This window comes from Rutidosis leptorrhynchoides, chromosome 3, assembly GCF_046630445.1.
Source record: "Rutidosis leptorrhynchoides isolate AG116_Rl617_1_P2 chromosome 3, CSIRO_AGI_Rlap_v1, whole genome shotgun sequence".
Lineage (NCBI taxonomy): Eukaryota > Viridiplantae > Streptophyta > Magnoliopsida > Asterales > Asteraceae > Rutidosis > Rutidosis leptorrhynchoides.
Window position 1 is genome coordinate 362,364,537 of NC_092335.1, and position 23,421 is coordinate 362,387,957.

The window sequence follows — 23,421 nt, forward strand, 5'->3', positions numbered from 1 at the left end:
GAGATGCACGATTATGAGAGCCTGGAAGAACAGCGTCGGCCCTAAAAAATTTAGGGAATGCAATTCTAACACGATCGAGATATGTTGATGAAATTCTACTTAGAATATCTTCAACATTAAAGATAACCATTGATTAGGTATTTAAGAGGGGAATTATTCACAGAGGATTTAAGGTAGATGAAGAAAAATTAATTTAGGTTGAAGTAAATGTGAAACAGTAAAATCTGGGTTTTAAATAGCGAGTGGAAGATGAACAGTTGACGGTTAATCGCATGGATGATATGTTGGCACGTGTCAGGTGAATACATATGCGGGAAAATAATTTTAATTGAAAATTAAAATTCAAAATTTGAAAAACGTACTTTTTGCAGACCATGATCAAAAAGTAGCTGGCACAGCAGAGGAAAGTTCGGCTATAGCAGGATTCTGTTATCGAGGAAAAAGGCATCTTTTATTTTAGTTTAATGAATTTATTTTTTGCAAAAATAAGGACATTAAACTGGAGGGACTTAATGGTGTATCCTAGAGGATACACGCATAAAAACAACATTTTTGTATAGAAAAATGGATCAAAGAGCACAAAAGATAACAATATTTGACGGTGTTTAGCATTTGCCGCCTAGCGTACAGCAGGTCGCCCAGCAGGTCACCCAGCATCATGCGTAAGCCCTGCAGGTAGCTTCTATACTTAAGCCCTTTTACTAAGCGCGTGAACGGCACACAGCCACATCAGTACATGCCACCGACCTTTCAGATACTTCGCATAACAGAATTAATCAGCGATTGACACGTGTATCCTGAGAATTTCAGACATTCGATGCCTATAAATAGACCCCCTGGGTCACCACATTTCGCATCCGAACTTCAGTTAGAGAGAGCTACACCTTCTCTCTCACACAGGTCTTTCTCACTCTAAATACACATTAGCCGCTTAGCAGCAATACGCTAGACGTATCAATTACAGATTGATCTTTAGATTGATTGAGGCCACCCCACGGATCTCCCATCCATGTTCTGGGTCTGCAGAGATTATTTCTCGAGGGAAAACATCAGTCAGCATCATACACTCCACGCTAAGTAGCATTGTATTGTACTGGTACCTTACAGCCGCTACACAGAAAATCGTTCCAACATATGGCGCCATCTATTCTAAAGGATCACTCAACTCTCAAGAGTACCAAGAGGCATAATCATAAGATAACACCCATTGACGCAAATATGATACACTGATGGCAAGCCAGACAATGGAGGAAAGCAGAAGCATTAAAAGATTGGATACAGGAATTGATTGCTTTTCCTTCCATGTTTAATGCCAACCCATCTGATGCTCCTGTAGTGATTGAAGCTCGAATAGCAAATTGTATTGTTGGAGGAATATATACCGACACGGGAGCAGGGGCAGATATCATGTATAAGCATTGTTTTGTACAATTGCCAGAAAGAGTTAAGGAGAAGTTGAAAGACACGTTTGTTTCCTTAGCAAGTTTTGCTAATGATCCATCATGGTCAGAAGGAAGCATAGTTTTTTAAAGTAGTATTGGGAAAAACACCATTTAAACGAATAGCTCATATCGAGTTTTTGGTGGTCAAAGCGAATTCACAGTATAATGTCATTTTAGGTCGATCAGCTATGATGACATTTGGAGCTGTGACATCAACAGTGCACGGAATGATGAAATTTCCTACACCAGCTGGCATCGCCACGCTATATGCTGAGCGGAAAAGAGCAATAGAATGTGTGTAAATAAACAGAACTGCTGTCAATCCAATTGTTCATGAAGATGAGTCAGTGTCACCAAATCCAGAATTTCCAGATCAAAAAATCATTATTGGAAACACGATAGCAAAAGAAACAAAGGAAAAACTTTACAAATTTTTTGCAACTAATTTAGATGTTTTGTCGTGGCAAGACTCTGATATGACTGGAGTACCATGTCATATAGCTGAACATAAGGTCAATGTTCCAATATCCCACTAGTGTGTCAAAATAAAAGAGGCATGGCTCCAGATCGAACCAAATTTCTTAGAGAAGAAGTTAAAAAATTAATGGATGCTGGAATATTGAGGGAAGTGAATGATGTGCAAAAGTGTGTAGTGCTTAATTTGCCTTTCAAACTTTTAAATTTATAAAACCTTTATTAATACACTTTTAACACCCTAACGAGCAACAAAACCTGATCAGAGGTAGTATTTTAGGTTATCGTCCCAAGAGAGCGTAGATGCGTTATAAATTGTTTTATTAGAATAGTTTAATTCTTATTAAAAAATTAAAGATATATTTTTATGTCTTTTATGGGATAGATTTATCTCTTAGGAAAGATATGCTTTTTAAGATAAACAAAATAATAAAACAAAGCAAGAAACTTAAAATTCAAAATAAACAAATAAAAGTAAAAGTAGTTACATGAACGACCAATTCATAAGGAAATCATATTAAGCAAGTTTCATGACTTATATTAACACTAAGCAGAATAACAATCATAGACCAATCATTATCCCTTAATAGGCTAAGCTAAGTGTCGCATATCATTCAACAAGTAGGACTTAAAGCGTATGTTAGATACGTGATGTGCATAACTAACATCTCAATTCTTCATGTTCAATTCAATTACATGATACATACCAATCTTGTGATGAGGATCAATATGCAAATAGACTGACAAATTATATAAGCTATTAAACACCAAGTAGATCAACTCAAGTTACTAGCTGAAAGTCAATTACTACAAAGTTCTCATGCAATTATTAATTAAACAAATCTAAACGAAGGTTCTTCGATTAAGCCTAACAATATCAAACTCTATTATATAAGCGTAATTCCAATTAAACAAGTTTATCACTATTATGCTGTTTAACTTAGTTACATGCAATTCAATTTAGCAAGTTTGATGGACTAGATCTAAACAGGTAGCATGAATCGAATAATAGATTACCGGATTAAGTACTATTCAACCCTAAAATCATGTTATTTAATCATTAAGCATGGCAAACAAGTGTATTTAAGCAAAACAGATTCGAAACAGTTCAAATATTATTACAGAAACTTGACCATACAGATCTGGAAAAGAACCAGAAACTGTATGGATGAAGCATTGAAGCCGGCGGCTTCCTCCCATCTAAGCCGGCGACTTAGGGTTGTGAGGCCGGCGGCTTCATCTGATTTCCAGATGAAGTTTAGTTTTCGTCCACGTAACCACTATGAACGTTTAGTTCATAGCAGAAGACGAACATAAACAATTACAGTAAATAAAATAAGTAAAATAGTAAAATAAGGATAGAATCATACCTTTAAAAGGTAGATGTAAGAAACTTGAAAAACCTGAATGAATCTTCTGTATAATGAATAAATCTAACCTAAAGGTTTAGAGAAAACCCTAAAAAAACGAACTACACAGAATTATTGAATTCTGAAAACTACATATGAAAACTGAGACCAGAGGCCTTTATTTATAGTGTTAAGGGACGGTGGCCAAGCCGGCGGCTTCAGTGGGAAGCCGGCGGCTTGCCCTAGGTCAGTGACTACTTCTGCAAGTTAAACTTAATCCACAAGCACAAATCTTTAAACCGTCATCACTAAGCCGGCAGTTTTAGGGAAGGTCGGCGGCTTCAAAAGATCCGCCATATCTTTCTAATTTTGTTTCCATTTTTACTTGAACTTGGTCGATAAGTTGAGAAACTGTGTTTAATAGGCCGGCGGCTTCAGGATGAAGTCGGCGGCTTCATTGCCTTTTTACTTGATCAACAAGTTCTTTCAATTTCACAGAGATTCTGGAACATTCTGACGTATGTAACTCCAAACCGGCGGTTTCATGGAACCCAGGCCGGCGGCTTCCTTAGCCTGTCTGTAATTTCCTGTGTTTCTGATCCTGTTTGATACATAACTTTGATAAAATCATTAGAAATACCTTTTTCCCATTTTTACCTATTTTAGCGTATTTTGGGGTTAAAATGACTCTAAAATACTAAGATAACTTCTCAAAATGTCACTAAAAAACTGTATAATTTAGGAGTTATCAAATTTCCCACACTTAAACCTTTACTTGTCCTCAAGTAAACTTATAAATTATATCATGGGTATTCAAATTAAAGTAAAATTGTAAAGTCAAAGATATGTCTTAAGAAGTTAGTGTTTATTATTCGTAAGAACTAGTCTGAACCAGACCAAGGGTTACAAGCAGTCCTAATGTTTATTAATTCAGATTTATACAGTTTGGTCATCATTAGACTCTTTTGTGTTCTAAAGAATTTTTATGAGTGTATGGTTCTCATTGGAACTCTTTTCTTTTGTTAGCCTTCATTGGGCTCTTTTGCTTTTCATTTCTTTTGCTTTCATGCTTAGCTTTTTAGCTTTACACTTGGCAATTTTTCTAAATTGGCCCTTCATTGGGACTCTTTTGCTGCCTCAGTGGTCCATGCTTATTATGCCATATGGTGTTGGCTATAAGTTCGCACTCGTTTCACAATTTTTTTTTAGCTTTCTCTTTTATCTTAAACAAGTAATCCGATATCAAAATTGAGAGTAGTTCTTTTATTATCATTAAGATTAAGTTAGTAAAAAGACATAAATTTGACTATGAATTTATACTTTCGAAAAAAAAATTTAAAATTGTACCCATTTTTGTACCCATTTGTCACTTTTTCGGGAATATTGTAGTATCTTTTAATCTTTTTAAAGTGATTAATCACTTCCCTCCCCACACTTAGATTATGCAATGTCCTCATTGCATTTTATAATAAAGATAACAATAATAAATAAGGGACATATTTAAAAATAAGGGAAAGAGTGATGTTACTTGATTGTAGGATTATAGAATGATTGCAGAGCACTTTTGCGGACTTCTTTTGAATTTAATATAAATATAAATAACTTGACAGAATATTAAATAATGCGAAGTATAACACAAACATAATATTTCATTAATAACTTTCATCACTTAAACACTTTAACACTTAGGAGCTATATTGCTCTTACATTCATAATTAAATAAGTAACCAAATAATAAAACACTTAGAAATAACATAGTTCTAAATAAACATATACAGGGATATGTAGTTTTGATTATAGAGTCGGTTGCGCGACTCATTCTCTGACGGAATTACTCCTTAGGTGCATTTTCCCCACACTTATTCTTTTCTATTTCATTTAACATCTTAATTTGTTACAGGAAATTCAATGTGGTGTCAAGACCATTTCGAAATGACATTTAAATTTAACATTCAATTCATGAATTTGTTTTCTCACTTCGAAACTAAGCTTATATTGCTCTTTTATGAATTCGGTCACTATTTTATCAACAGTAAGCTCATCATCATCTTCTTTATCAATTTTAACCATTTTCACATTTGAACGAGGAACTTTAGATCTTGGATGAAATGCCCCGTTCATATCGATAATAAACGTTTCATATTAATTGGTCTAATTGCGAGGTTTTAACCTCTATATGAGACGTTTTTCAAAGACTGCATTCGTTTTTAAAACACTCATAACTTTTATTTTATCGACAAATATTTAGAAGACATAACATATATTATCAAGTAATGATAATCTAAAATAAAATGTTTACACACGACCATTACATAATGGTTTACAATAATAATATGTTATATCAAAATAAGTTCTCGAATGCAGTTTTAAACAATATTATACAAGCATGCTGACTCCAAATCTTGTCTTTATTTAGCATGCTACAGCGGAAGTTCTTAATAATCACCTGAGAATAAACATGTTTTAAACGTCAACAAAAATGTTGGTGAGTTATAGGTTTAACCTACAACATAAATCTTAATAATAATAGGCCACAAGATTTCATTTTTCATAAACATCATACATGCATTTCGCAAACTGCATAAAAGTCATTCATATGGTGAACACCTGGTAACCGACATTAAAAAAATGCATCTAGAATATTTCCATCATTCTGGGACTCTCATCGGATATGATAAATCGAAGTACTAAAGCATCCATAACCCGGATGGGGCTTGTTGGGCCCGATAGATCTATCTTTAGGATTCGCGTCAATTGGTGGCAATTATAATAAACATCAATTCTTAGGCTACCAAGCTAAAAAGGGTGATATCCGGTATAATAATCCAACCATAGAATGTATTTTCAAGTACTTGTGCCTATTTTGTAAAACATTTATAAAACTGCATGTATTCTCATTCCAAAATATTAGATAGTAAAAATGGGACTATAACTCACTTTCACAGATTTTTAATTCGTCGAGAATAAGACTTGGCCACGGGTCGATTCACGAATCTATAACAAATATATACATATATATCAAGGTATGATAGAAATATATTCACATCATATTTTTATTTACGTGTTGACGATTTAAATTGTCAAGTTAGAAGTCCAATGTTAGTAGTCCACAATTAGTAGTCCAATGTTAGTAGTACATATATAATTCAAAATATCACCCTGTAATAATCAAAACTTAGTATACACATATTGTATAAGACTCAATCATGACCCACGATACCGCTATTGTAGTTACACGTATTGTGTATGTGGGTCTTTCGATTTATCCGACGTATTGTGTAACTAATGTCTTAACTAATCAAGATTACATGATATTGTCTCAGACTTATCCGAGACTAGTATATTACATGGAAATACTCATGACATATTAGAATACATGTATAATACAAGAAAAGTTAGCTAGGATGTGGTTAGTATAGATTTTTGTAAAATAATCACACAGTCATTTTAGCCATTTTTAACCAATATTGTTTTGCTTATAACTTCTTCATTATAAATCCGTTTTGAGTGAATCAAATTGCTATAGTTTCGTAACGAACTGAAATTTATAAAACTAAACTAAAAAAGTGGTGGTTTATACTCAGAGTTTATAACGACCCTCATTTTTCCATTCTACACTTTTCCTTATTAAATGCCCAGCAATATAATTAAACTTAATAATTAAACTTTAATCGATAATTATTAAGCGTTAAGAATCATAAAATATAATAATTAACTTTGTAAACGACAAGTTAATAAAGATAAAAATAATGAGTTAATAAACTTTCGTGAACAAATAAATAACTCTAAAACTTGTACACTTAAAATAATTAAACTTGGATAATTAAGGAACCATTTAAGCTAAATTAAAGTACAAGGACTAAAGTGAAAAATCCCAAACCCTAACCCTAAAAAACCCTAGCCGAAATTTAAAAAAAGGAAATGCCCAAAATGCCCCTCTAATTTTCGGCCAAGGCATCTCCTAATCACCTCCTCATTAACCTAACTTGTTCTCTAAGTAAGACTTGTTCCCTAAGTAATTCCTAATTAAACCCTAACTCTAGAATAATCCTAACACTCCTATAAATAGAGGCCTAACCTAAACCTTTTCATTGTACCAAATCACAACAACAATTTTCTCTCCCAAATCTCTCTCCCTATTTCGGCTCCCAAAACCGAAATCACCACCACCACCCATCGAAATCATCATCAATCTTTAAGGTGATCTTCAAGTGTTCTTCGCGTTCTTTGTGTTCTTCAAGAATCTACAAGGTGTTCTTCAAGTTTTTCAAGGCTTTGATCTTCAATCTTCATCGTGTTCATCTTTTCTTTGTTAGTCATCTTCGAATCTTCAAAGGTATAACATAAACCCTAATTTATTTACATAAACTTTGATCTTTAATTCATGTTATAAACTTGTTTAATCATAAACACATACATAAACACACCCAGATCTATATATACATGAAAAAGAAAAAAAATATACATGTATGTATGTCGACTAGAAAAAAAAAGATGAAAAGGAAAGTTTGATCTTTAAAACCTAGGAGATTAGATAACGATTTGTTAGTGTCTAATTAAGGAAAAAAAATAAATAAATATACATATACATATATATCGACATATACATATATATACATGTAAAAGAATATTTTATATATATATATATATATATATATATACATACATATATACGAATTACATATACATATATATATATATATATATATATATATATATATATATATATATATATATATATATATAAAACCCTAATTACTTAAAACCCTAATTCATTAAACCTAACCCTAATTATTTAATACCACTTTAATTATTATTAAAACCCTAATCATTACCTAATCATTACTACATTAAATAAAACCCTTATTTACTAAACCCTAATTTATTAAACCATAGGACATTAATTACTAAACCCCAGTTATTAAATACTACTTTAATTAACTAACCCTAATTAATGAAACCCTAATACTACTTATACTATTAATTAACATGTATACACTATTACTATTACTAACACCTATAACCTACACATAAAAACATTTTGGGATATGTATTAGAGATGTATAGATCTTCGAACTTTCTTGACGAATGGTTTATACGAAACTCTAGGCGGAAGGGTTTGGATTTCTGATTTAAAGGATCCTATAGCTCAAGCCCCTAGACCTGAAATGGCCATTCGAAGGGAAAGAGGTGATTGGAAGCTTATCTAATACGGCAAGTATCCTAAAATGGAAAACACTCTTAGAAGTAGAAACTTTCTAGTTATAGAAACTTACTAAAATAAGGAACCTACTAAAAGTGGAAACTTTCTAAAAATAGACACTTACTAGAAAAGGAAAATGAACTATACTTAAAACACTATCATACCTAAACATTTACTTAAACATGGGCAAAAACACTTACTACTCTTAAATGTCAATAGGTTGACTTTCTGTTCGTTCCAACTTTCTATTCCAAGGAATAATCGTCATCTCTCTCTGCTTACTAAGGTGAACTCATAGCCCCACTCTTTATTGATAGCAAACTTACTTACTTTTATTTGGGGTGAGACACATGCTGTTTTTACATTTTACACTTTAGACACAAGTACCAACTGCTAAAACTATGCTATACCCGGCTATGTCCGACTAAGTCCCTACAGTGATATTTTTAATTGCTTATTGATTGCATGCTTAATTATTAGGGGTAGGCCTATCGGGAGTAACATCCCCGATACATTTGACTAAGTCTTTGTATTACTTAATAATGAAATTAAACCGACAAGGATAGACACAACTTGTCATTGGGGCAAACTTGAACGTTTAGTCTAAAAATCACGCACTGGCATAACTTTTTGATCCTGCGGGAGATCAACTTTACAAACCAAATCTTATGGTCTAAAAACAATGATAACTACTTTTGTTAAACCTATGATTTCACCCAACCTTTTTGGTTGACACTTTAGCATGTTTGTCTCAGGCGCTGATTGATTCAAGCTTATTTACTTACTGCTTATGTGATGCTACTTAGATTTAGGAACAAGAGATATCGCATTTACTATTCTTGCATTTGAAACATTTACTTTATTATAATTTCAATTCTTGTAATGACATTTCATTTTCCGCTGCGTACTCTCAATAAAGTTTGATTTTAGCATGTAGTATTGTTCTTGTATATTATAATATGTTGGTTTATTTGATATTAGTGAGGTTTCTTCCAGACCCTATCTGGAGGACGTTATAGAGTGGTATCAGAGCAAACCAGGCTGTTATAGAGAACCATGATTGCATTTTTTTGTGTGCCTTACTTGCTAGCTAGGGTGCCTTAGCAATCTAGGAAACTATAACCTTTCCTGCCTTAGACTTTAAAGCACTTAGGATTGCCTTATAATCTTAACAACCTTGCCTTGATAATCTTGGCTTAAAATGCTAATCAAAGTCTCTTTCCTAATGATAGGATGTCAAGCGTTAATAAAAACGACAAGACAATTCTTTTCAAACCATCTGAAGTAATGACTCACTTCAAACCTGCTATCGAAGAAGATACTGGATATCCTTCAACTGCAAGACCAGTCCAAAGTCCACCTTATGGCTTTGGTGGTCCTCCCTTACCAAACTATAGTCCGGATACTTTACCTAATTCTCCCGAATACTACCCGACTCCAAGACCGGAAAGTAAAGGAAAACGCCCTGCTGATTTTAAAGAAGATGGCCGGTCAAAGAAAAGATCCCGATCTCCTTCCTACGAAGAAGTTGATGCCAAGTATGAGATCATGAATCTGCGAAAAACTACTGATGGCCTAATCGTCATATTGCAAGGATCGATGTTTAAATGAAGGAAAAAGACCTAGCGATCAGGAAGCTCATAGAGGAAAATGTTGAGCTAAAGAAGGAGATAAAGTTGGTGAAGTATGAAGGTGATAGAAATGCCCGATGGGGGAAGCAACCTCTTGCCTACCTAAGAGAAGATGTTAACTTTAGATTGAAGATGGAGGAAAATTGCCTCGAGTTCCTGCATGAGAAACAAAAGGCGAAGAATGAGAAAGTTGAGAAGTTTATGAAGAAGGTTGAGGATGAGAAGAAGAAATATGAAGACTACTTCAATCCTAATATTTCCTAGTTTATCCTATTCCAACTTCTCATCTATGTAAAGGCTATGCCTTAAACCATTTCTATATCCGAATTGTGTATTAAAAAGGCTTATTTAATGCCTCGTTCTTAATAATATAAAGTGTTTCGTTTGTATCATATTCATCTTTATCCTATCGGATTTATCAAACTTCTATACACCCTTATGAAGTGAAGAATCATGGTTCTCCAACTACACCAACTCTTACCACGATGTTTCATAATTTCCTCGTCTGACTACATCTTTCACAACTTCCATAACTATCAAAGATATGAAGGTTAACCAAGTCTATAAAGACTGCAACTTAAAAATAGCCAACCATAAGTTAGTAACTGTTTTCACGGATGACATTTCGAACTGCTCCAAGAGTGAGAAAGGACGCGAGCAACATTTGCAAACTCATTCTTGAGAAAAAGAACAACTCTACGCAAACTTTTCCAAAGTGCAAGTTTTGGCTTAAAACTAACATGTTGTCGATCCAGCTAAGATTACTGCTGTCCTTAACACACTATATTAGAAGTCATCATTGATCACATATCCTGACCTTATGGAGTGACCTTGGAAAGGAAATATGAATTAGTGAAATATAATGAAGGTGGCCAACGTGATTATATTATGGTAATTCATAGAGATATTCCAATATCATGACGTATGGAATAGAAAGTGAATCAAAGAAAAACTCTCAAGCTATCTGTTCAAAAACCCAAATGCAAGGGCATGAAAAGAGAAAAATGATCATCTTAATATTTAGTAGATACGAAGAACTCATTCTAATCAAACTATATATCTATCTCATACTCATTTAACAAACTTTCATGTACCATAAAAAGTTGTAGACAATCGAATCTTGAAATTCATTCATCCTAAATGGATATCTCCTGATCATCGATACATAATCATCACTTGTTATTACACTCTCGGTGTAAATTCTCATATGACTTTCAAAAACCAATGTCATTTGAACCCTCTAACGTCGATATTACAAACATCATGTCCAATATTACATTATCTATGTCGAGATGATAAATATCTCATATGCATAATCTTCTGAAGAATGAAACCTCCATACATGTATCGTTTTAACTATCATAGTCAAGAAACTTCTGTACTCGTACATCTACTTATAATTGACTACTTGGCACCATGCAAGTAATGGTGCCGTACTCAAACAATAATCGATCATTGTCAACTCGAAAACCAGAGGTGAAATACACTATCTCAAGTTGTGACTTGAGCCAAACTCATCTGAAAAACTGCTGTAACAATTGAAATGATTCCATCATACTTTAACGTATCCTCCTCTCAGATCATTTAAGGCTGAATTCAAAAAATCATTACATAGTTGAAAGTCACTGCTTTAACATTTATTTATACTTGTCTATGCGAATGCCAGATTATTCATGCCGAGTTCTCGAACTCTCACTATCATTCGAACGATTCAAAGTTGCAAATCTTATTTGAAGTTCTTTCATACATAACTCTAAATCCGAGGAATTTACTCATTTGATGATAATTACATTCTCATCCTTCTAACTTTAATGTTAACATTTCGAGTCCAAGGACTCATGCCCTGATAAAAGTCGATCCATTAGTTTTCACTACCTTGAAACAATTATTACACAATTATCCTCCGGAATTTTAAAATCTTCAATCAATTTTTCTCAAACAAATAAACTCTTAAATACAAGTATCCTGTTTTCCAAAGATTTCTTACACGAGTCTTTATTTTCAAACTATCTCGGAATTTATAAAAAAATGATTTTTCACTTATGTGATTTATAAAACCTTATACATAAACTTAACTTTACGTACTTTGACTAGTACATATCAAATTATACTTTCACTTCTACAAATTTCCACTTTGATTAAATCAAAATTACATTACAAAATTTTACGTAACCCTAGTTGTACTATGAATATCATTTCATCACCTCCTCTAAAATTACTTTCACTAATTATATAAACACTTTCACATTTTTAGCAATTTACCTTTGTTTCATTAAATTAAACAATCTTTTAATCAACTCTTTTTTCATATTGTTCAAATTATTTCACATAAAATAGTACGTGTTGTACATAACTCAAGTTTTACCAATAGCTCCACTTTGTTTATATTGTTATAACAAATGTCGCAACTTTTCAAAAATTACTTTGATTTATTATTAAAACTTTCGTATTGCTCTCAATTGTGTTTGGATCACCTTTATTATCATTCTCCGTGCAAGAACGAGACTTGCCTCTCTACGTACATCATCTCTTCCTTGCTATGTTATTCATTTCTACTTCCGGTATTTCACGGCTAAACCACGACGCTCTCGTAAACATCAATACTACGATCTTTTGAACAAGGAAGCAAAGGTTCCTTCATGGTAGAAACAATACCTTATAATCAATGATTCACATTTATTCTCATCCACATTTAAACTCATAAGTAAATAATAGACCGACTCGCCATTTGTGCGAAAACACTTTTCTTACTCTGAAGAAGTTACCTTAGACATTTATGAAGATACTCTAAACATTTCTTCCTTTTTGGTTTGCAACTAGATGTTATTCTAGTCAAGTTTTAATCTATGATTCGACATGAAACTAAAATCATAAATCTTAAAGCTACATTCTAAAAATATTTCTAAAGACAAGTTCTCATGTATACTAAACGATGTCTTAAATTTAATCGCTCGTATTATCTTGAGATCAACAAACTCTCAACTAACATCTCATTTGTCTATTAGACATCTCTTGAAAACTAAAGGTATTATGGTTACCTTTCGAAACTTGAAGCTGGTACTATCTCTAACAAACACCAACCATACATCAAACTACGTAACTGAAATATTTACATACTCTACTCTATTTTATCTGCCCTACTATTGCGGCATAAACACTCAAGATCTTAACGAGCTCAATAATACATTTCATGCTGTTATAGCATCATCTTTCCTTTTAAAGAAAAACTAGTCAAACGACACTCTTGTTATTCCTTGGAAAATACTCCGCATTTAATGCACTTGTAAATGACCTATTAAGGTTAAGGATCATGAGATCAAACATGTAAACAAAACAATATACTTATTGTTAACACTCATTGGCCCCGACCGTACCCGGGAACGTGGAAATCAAACTCTACTGTTAAAGTCCGTTGGGATTCGCGTAGAAGCCCCTAACATACATGGGAACGCGAAGACTAAATGATACGGAAATACCCCCATCTCTTCTCAACTGCTGATGCAAACTAGAGCTCTACTTAAAACTTCGGGACGAAGTTTCTAATAACGGGGATGTACTATAACGACCCTCATTTTTCCATTCTACACTTTTCCTTATTAAATGCCCAACAATATAATTAAACTTAATAATTAAACTTTAATCGATAATTATTAAGCGTTAAGAATTATAAAATATAATAATTAACTTTGTAAACGACAAGTTAATAAAGATAGAAATAATGAGTTAATAAACTTTCGTGAACAAATAAATAACTCTAAAACTTGTACACTTAAAATAACTAAACTTGGATAATTAAGGAACCATTTAAGCTAAATTAAAGTACAAGGACTAAGTGAAAAATCCCAAACCATAACCCTAAAAAGCCCTAGCCGAAATTTAAAAAAAAAAGAAATGCCCAAAATGCCCCTCTAATTTTCGGCCAAGGCATCTCCTAATCACATCCTCATTAACCTAACTTGTTCTCTAAGTAAGACTAGTTCCCTAAGTAATTCCTAATTAAACCCTAACTCTAGAATAATCCTAACACTCCTATAAATAGAGGCCTAACCTAAACCTTTTCATTGTACCAAATCACAACAACAATTTTCTCTCCCAAATCTCTTTCCTTCTCTCCCTATTTCGGCTCCCAAAACCGAAATCACCACCACCACCCATCGAAATCATCATCAATCTTCAAGGTGATCTTCAAGTGTTCTTCGCGTTCTTCGTGTTCTTCAAGAATCTTCAAGGTGTTCTTCAAGTTTTTCAAGGCTTTGATCTTCAATCTTCATCGTGTTCATCTTTTCTTTTTTAGTCATCTTCGAATCTTCAAAGGTATAACATAAACCCTAATTTATTTACATAAACTTTGATCTTTAATTCATGTTATAAACTTGTTTAATCATAAACACATACATAAACACACCTAGATCTATATATACATGAAAAAGAAAAAAAAATATACATGTATGTATGTATGTATGTCGACTAGAAAAAAAAAAGATGAAAAGGAAAGTTTGATCTTTAAAACCTAGGAGATTAGATAAAGATTTGTTAGTGTCTAATTAAGGAAACAAAATAAATATATATACATATACATATATATCGACATATACATATATATACATGTAAAAAAATATTATATATATATATATATATACATATATATATATATATATATATATATATATATATATATATATATATATATATATATATATATATATATATATATATATATATATATATATATATATATATATATATATAAAACCCTAATTACTTAAAACCCTAATTCATTAAACCTAACCCTAATTATTTAATACCACTTTAATTATTATTAAAACCCTAATCATTACCTAATCATTACTACATTAAATAAAACCCTAATTTACTAAACCCTAATTTATTAAACCCTAGGACATTATTTACTAAACCCTAGTTATTAAATACTACTTTAATTAACTAACCCTAATTAATGAAACCCTAATACTACTTATACTATTAATTAACATGTATACACTATTACTATTACTAACACCTATAACCTACACATAAAAACATTTTGGGATATGTATTAGAGATGTATAGATCTTTGAACTTTCTTGACGAATGGTTTCTACGAAACTCTAGGCGGAAGGATTTGGATTTCCGATTTAAAGGATCCTATAGCTTAAGCCCCTAGACTTGAAATGGCCATTCGAATAGAAAGGGGTGATTGGAAGCTTATCTAATACGGCAAGTATCCTAAAATGGAAAACACTCTTAGAAGTAGAAACTTTCTAGTTATAGAAACTTACTAAAATAAGGAACCTACTAAAAGTGGAAACTTTCTAAAAATAGAAACTTACTAGAAAAGGAAAACGAACTATACTTAAAACACTATCATACCTAAACATTTACTTAAACATGGGCAAAAACACTTACTACTCTTAAATGTCAATAGGTTGACTTTCTGTTCGTTCCAACTTTCTTTTCTAAGGAATAATCGTCATCTCTCTCTCTGCTTACTAAGGTGAACTCATAGCCCCACTCTTTATTGCTAGCAAACTTACTTACTTTTATTTGCGGTGAGACACATGCTGTTTTTACATTTTACACTTTAGACACAAGTACCAACTGCTAAAACTATGCTATACCCGGCTATGTCCGACTAAGTCCCTACAGTGATATTTTTGATTGCTCGTTGATTGCATGCTTAATTATTGGGGGTAGGCCTATCGGGAGTAACGTCCCCGATACATTTGACTAAGTCTTTGTATTACTTAATAATAAAATTAAACCGAAAAGGACAGACACAACTTGTCATTGGGGCAAACTTGAACGTTTAGTCTAAATATCATGCACTGGCATAACTTTTTGATCCTGCGGGAGATCAACTTTACAAACCAAATCTTGTGGTCTAAAAACAACGATAACTACTTTTGTTAAACCTATGATTTCACTCAACCTTTTTGGTTGACACTTTAGCATGTTTGTCTCAGGTGCTGATTGATTCAAGCTTACTTACTTACTGCTTATGTGATGCTACTTGGACTTAGGAACAAGAGATATCGCATTTACTATTCTTGCATTTGAAACATTTACTTTATTGTAATTTCAATTCTTGTAACGACATTTCATTTTCCGCTGCGTACTCTCAATAAAGTTTGATTTTATCATGTAGTATTGTTCTCGTATATTATAATATGTTGGTTTATTTGATATTAGTGACGTTTCTTCCAGACCCTATCTGGAGGACGTTACAGAGTGGTATCAGAGCAAACCAGGCTGTTATAGAGAACCAGGATTGCATCTTTATGTGTGCCTTACTTGCTAGCTAGGGTGCCAATCTAGGAAACTATAACCTTTCCTGCCTTAGACCAAACGTGCACAGCGAGGACGCTGTGTCCCATTAGGGGGAGGATTGTAACATCCGTGTTACATCCGTCCCACATCAGTTGGAGAGGGGAACGAAGCAAGCCTTATAAGGGGTGTGGAGACCTTTCCTAGCATAACGCGTTTTGGGACTACAAGCGCAGCAGATCCCATGTGAACTCTGCAGTTAAGCGTGCTCAGACGAGAGCACTACCAGGATGGGTGACCTCTTGGGAAAGTGCTCGTCGTGTTTGGTCGCCAAGAAAAATCCATGCGCCTACGGGCAAAGCGGAAGATATCATGCTACGGGGAACGTGTTACCTGGGATGTTACAGAGTTACAGTTTACATGCCTATTTTTAAAGAGGTAGTCATTTTCGTCGAAGAACGACATCTTGATGACCATTTTGAAAAACATACTTCTACTTTGAGTTTAGCCATGATCTTTGGATATTGTCTCATGTTCATATGAAATATCATTTTCCCAGAAAAACAACTTTTAAATCAAAGATTATCGTAGTTTTTAATTATCCAACCCAAAACAGTCCCCGGTTTCACTACGACGGCGTATGTCCAGTTTTACGATGTTCTCCGTGTTTCCAAGTTTTAAATCATTAGGTTAGCATATCAAATATACATAAAACATGTGTTTAGTTGTTTTTAAAAGTCAAGTTAGAAGGTTTAACTTTGTTTGCGAACAAGTTTAGAATTAACTAAACTATGTTCTAGTGATTACGAGTTATATATTTTGAATAAGATAGTTATATATATATATATATATATATATATATATATATATATATATATATATATATATATATATATATATATATATATATATATATATGAATCGAATGATGTTATGAACATCGTTACAACCTCAAGTATAGTAGGTAAACCTACTGGAAATGATGAGAAATAAACTTGAGCTTCAAAGGATCTTTGATGGCTTGGAAGTTCTTGAAGTAGAATCATGACACGAAAATAAGTTCAAGTAAGATTACTACTTGAATTAAGATAGTTATAGTTATAGAAATCGAATCAAAGTTTGAATATGAATATTTCCTTGATTTAGAAAGATAACCTACTATAAATAACAAAGGTTTCTTGATCTTAGATGATTACTTGGAATGGATTAGAAAGCTTGGAAGTAGTCTTGCAAACTTGATATGATTCTTGAAGTGTTCTTGAAAGATTGTTTTGTATGTTGATTAAAGGTTGGAATTATGAGCTAGATTGATGTAGATTTTGATGAAGGTGATGAAGAACACTTAGAAAATTAAGAGAAAACTTGAGAGGGATGTGTTTGATGCATAAAAATTGAAAAATGAATGTGTTTGTGTGTGCCATCATTTACGTGAAAATGCATGTATCATATAGGCTCCATTAGTTTGTATTTTTGTTAGATATTTCATGCTAGTTGTCAAATGATGGTTCCCACATGGTTGATGAATCATTAAGAGCTGCTAAGATCTGATAATAGAAGTGTATATACCAATAGTACGTACAACTAAAAGCTGGGTATTGTACGGGTACAATACCAAACGAATACGAGTAGAATTCTTGATGAAAACGAATGGGAATGTAATTGTAACCATTTTTGTTAAGTAGAAGTATTTTGATATACATCTTGAAGTATTTCAAAAGTGTATTAATACATCTTAATACACTACATATATATACATTTTAATCGAGTCGTTAAATCATCGTTAGTCGTTACATGCATGCGTTGTTTTGAAAACTTTAAGTTAACGATCCCGTTTAATGCAATTAATCCATTGTTATTATATCTAATGAGGTTTTAAATTGTTATATTATCATGATAACAAAGTATATTAATATATCTTAATACGATATATATATTAAGACGTCGTTACAACAATAATCGTTACATATAAATATCGTTTCGAAATCCTTAAGTTAATAGTCTTGTTTTATGTATATAGTTTATTGTTAATATACATAATAAGATACTTAATTATCATTTCATCATGTTAAACATATATATATATATGTCCATATATATATATATATATATATATATATATATATATATATATATATATATATATAATCATGTCTTATACAAGTTATAACGTTCGTGAATCATCGGACAAACTGGGTGATCAAACGTTTACATAAAATACGTTTCAATTAATCAAGTCTTGCTTAACATGTTGAAAACATTTATACATGTAAATATTAATCTCATAATATATATATATATATATATATATATATATATATATATATATATATATATATATATATATATATATATATATATATATATATATATATATATATATAATCATGGAAAAATCCGGGTTATGACATTGGAGTTAATGGAATAGATTCAAATATGGCACCATAACGAATAGTTAACGAATTATCAGCATAGTTAATGGTGGCACGAGCAGTAGCTAGATTAACTTGCTCCGTTTACAGCATAGTTATCGGATCTTCTTTCATGTCCACAACCACGAAATCAATTCTATAGAAAGCATAACCAACAATAACTTCAACTTATTTAACCACCCCCAACGGCTTATGTATACGACTAACAGCAAAACAAACACTCCCTTGAATAGATTCCAATGATGGTAACCCTAAACGACTGTAAACGGAGAATGGCATAACATTAATGCTAGAACCAGTATCAGCTAATCCCATAACAGGAATTGGACCATGAATTAAGCAAGGGATCTGGAATTCCCCTGGATCAGAACGCATAACAACAGGAATTTCAGGTGATGCATATGGATCTACGGGATCAATTATGAATGAATAAAGTGGGCGGTAACTTTCTTTTCTCCTTTCTTCCTACTGTTTCATAGTATCAGCTAACCAATCATCTTTATTTTCACATTCCGTTTTTTCAGTTTTGTCACTAGTAACTTCATCACCTTCGTCAACCTTTTTATCAACCACTTTTTCTTTCTCATCAAACAACTCATGCATGAAAATCACCTCGTCACGATCAAGACCTCGAACTTTAGCATCTTTTGATTTGTCTTCCTCGTTAGCAGTCAACTTCTTTATTTCTTGATCATATTCTTCTTCTCCCTTTTCAAACTCCCATAAGTTCCTTAACCAGGTTCATAAACATTAACCCTATTTACTTCTCGAATCACATTCACCTTTCAAAATGAACTTCTTTAGAAACTTCAGATTCAGCAGGAACTTTACCCTCGACAAGTTTGAACAACTTAACAACATTGCGTTCTAAGTTTTGAATGGACGCTTGATGATTATTTTGTACTTGGGAAAGTTGAGCCTTTATGTTATCATTAGCTTCATTTTGATTTTTGATGAAAGTTAGGATGCTATCTTCAAGATTAGACTTCTTGTGTGTTTGAGCATTAGCAGAATTTGGAATGAAGGGTGCTCTAAAAGGAAAGAAACTAGGTGGGTTTTTATTATTATTAGGATAAGGTTTCTAGACGAGTCCCCAATGCTTGATGTAACGTCTGGCAAAACCTTGAAACAAATCTGCCATCCCTATAAGAGATAATAGAGATTGGTATTCTATCTATGGAGATGACTTCTTTCAGGTATAATCGTGCCAACTTCTCCATTTTATCATCTTCTCTCATTGGTAGAAAGTGTACTGACTTGGTAAGACGATTGACTATTACCCAAATTGTATCATTAGCACTTGCAGTTCTTGGCAATTTAGTAATGAAATCCATGGTAATGTTTTCCCATTTCCATTCCGAGATTTCAGATTGTTGAAGTAGACCTGATGGTTTCTGATGTTCAGCTTTGACTTTAGAACATGTCAAACATTCTCCTACGTATGTAGCAATATCGGCTTCTATACCCGGCCACCAAAAATGTTTCTTGAGGTCTTGGTACATTTTCCCCGCTTCGGGATGTACTGAATATCTGGTTTTATGTGCTTCCCTAAGTATCATTTCTCTCGCATCTCCAAACTTTGATACCCAAATTCTTTCAGCCAAATACTGGGTTTCGTCTTCCCGGATATTAAGATGTTTCTCCAATCCTTTGGGTATTTCATTCTTCAAATTTCCTTCTTTTATAACCCCCTGTTGTGCCTCTTTTATTGGAGTAGTAATTTTAGTACGAATAATTATATGGCTACCCCATTTGCCTTTCTCGGGTGGTAACGAATCTCAAAGTCATAATCATTTAACAGCTCAATCCACCTACGCTGCCTCATGTTCAATTGTTTTTTGATCAAATATATGTTAGAGAGTTTTGTGGTCAGTATATATGATACATTTGACCCCATATAAATAGTTCCTAGACATTTTTAATGCAAAAACAACAGCGCCCAATTCCAAATCGTGAGTCGTATAATTCTGCTCGTGAATCTTCAATTGTCTAGATGCGTAAGCAATTACCTTCTTTTGTTGCATTAATACACAACCGAGACCTTGCTTTGAAGCATCACAATAAATCACAAAATCATTATTCCCTTCAAGCAATGACAATATAGGTGCCGTAGTTAACTTTTTCTTCAATAATTGAAACGCTTTTTCTTGCTCATCCTTCCATTCAAAATTTTTCCCTTTATGCGTTAATGCAGTCAAGGGTTTTGCTATTTTGGAAAAATCTTGGATGAATCTTCTGTAGTAACCAGCCAATCCTAAAAATTGACATATAAACGTCGGAGTTTTCGGGGTTTCCCACTTTTCAACGGTTTCAATCTTTGCCGGATCAACCTGAATACCTTCTTTGTTCACTACGTGACCGAGGATTTGAACTTCTTTCAACCAAAATGCACACTTTGAAAACTTAGCGTACAGTTTTTCCTTCCTCAACAATTCTAAAACCATTCTCAAATGTTCACCATGCTCTTGATCATTCTTGGAGTAAATAAGTATGTCATCGATGAAGAAAATGATAAACTTGTCAAGATATGGTCCACACACTCAGTTTATGAGGTCCATGAACACGGCTGGTGCGTTAGTCAAACCAAATGGCATAACCATAAACTCATAATGACCGTAACGCGTTCTAAAAGCAGTCTTTGGAATATCATCTTCCTTTACCCGCATTTGATGATAATCAGAACGTAAATCGATCTTCTAATAAACTGACGAACCTTGCAGTTGATCAAATAAGTCGTCAATTCTCGGTAGTGGATAACGATTCTTGATGGTAAGTTTGTTCAACTCTCGATCGTCGATACACAACCTTAATGTACCATCCTTCTTCTTGACAAACAAAACAGGAGCTCCCCATGGTGATGTGCTTGGTCGAATGAAACCACGCTTCAAAAGTTCTTGTAATTGGCTTTGTAATTCCTTCATTTCGCTGGGTGCGAGTCTGTAAGGAGCACGAGCTATCGGTGCAGCTCCGAGTACAAGATCTATTTGAAATTCAACGGATCGGTGTGGAGGTAGTCCCGGTAATTCTTTCGAAAATACCTCGAGAAATTCTTTTGCGACAGGAACATCATTGATGTTCTTTTCTTCAGAATTGACTTTCTCAACGTGTGCTAGAACGGCATAGCAACCTTTTCTTATTAGTTTTTGTGCCTTCAAGTTACTAATAAGATTGAACTTCGCGTTGCTCTTTTCTCCGTACACCATTAAGGGTTTTCCCTTTTCGCGCATAATGCGAATCATATTTTTGTAGCAAACGACCTCTGCTCTCTCCCTTTTCAACCAGTCCATGCCAATTATCACATCAAAACTTCCTAACTCTACTGGTATCAAATTAATCTTAAATGTTTCGTCAACCAGTTTAATTTTTCTATTCCGACATATATTATCGGCTTTAATTAATTTACCTTTCGCTAATTCGAGTAAAACCTTATTATCCAAAGGCATTGATGGACAACTTAATTTAGCACAGAAATCTCTACTCATATAGCTTCTATCCGCACCCAAATCAAATAAAACATAAGCAGGTTTGTCATCAATAAGAAACGTACCTGTAACAAGCTCCGGGTCTTCCTGCGCTTCCGTCGCGTTAATATTAAAGACTCTTCAACGGCTTTGACCATTATTATTCCCCTGGTTTGGACACATACTTTTGTAATGGCCCTTCTTCCCGCATCCGAAACAAGTAATGTCGGCATTTTCTGTTCCTTTAACCACTGGTACGTAAACTTCACACCTTGTCGCACTATGCCCCTTTCTATTACACTTGGTACATACTACCCCACATAACTTATCCAGATGGTATCCTTCACACCGAATTTTTTGATTTTTGTTGCCATTGTTGTTATTGAAATGGTTGTTGCGATGGATATTGTTGTTGGGACAGTTGTTGTAGTTGTTGTGGTTGTTATTGTAGTTGTTATTGGGATTGTGATTGTTGTTGTTGTTGCGATTGTTGTTGTAATTGTTGTGTTGATTGTTGAAGCGATAGTTACTATTGTTGTGTTGGTGACTCTTGTCACTGTTTTCTTTCCACTTTCTCTTGACTTGTTTCATTTTGGCCTCCTCAGCCGCCTGCTCTTTAATCCTTCCCTCAATTTGATTTATGAGTTTGTGAGCCATTCGAATTGCCTTTTGCATTGATGTGGGCGCGCTTAAACTCACATCATCCTGAATCCTCTCTGGTAACCCTTTTATAAACGCATTGATCTGCTCCTCTTCATCTTCGAACACCCTTGGGCACAATAAACACAACTCTGTGAATCGTCATTCGTATGTGGTAATATAGAATCCTTGCGTTCGTAATCCTCTAAGCTCTATGTTGAGCTTATTGACCTCGTTTCTGGGACGGTACTGTTCATTCATAATGTGTTTAAACGCTGACCATGGTAGCGCGTAAGAAGCATCTTGTCCCACCTGCTCGAGATAGGTGTTCCACCATGTTAACGCAGTACCTGTGAAGGTATGCGTAGCGTACTTTAACCTGTCTTCTTCAGTACATTTACTTATGGCAAATACCGATTCGACCTTATCGGCCCACCATTTTAATCCAATTGGTCCTTCAGTTCCATCGAACTCAATGGGTTTACAGGCAGTAAATTTCTTGTAGAAGCATCCTACACAATTTCTTGCA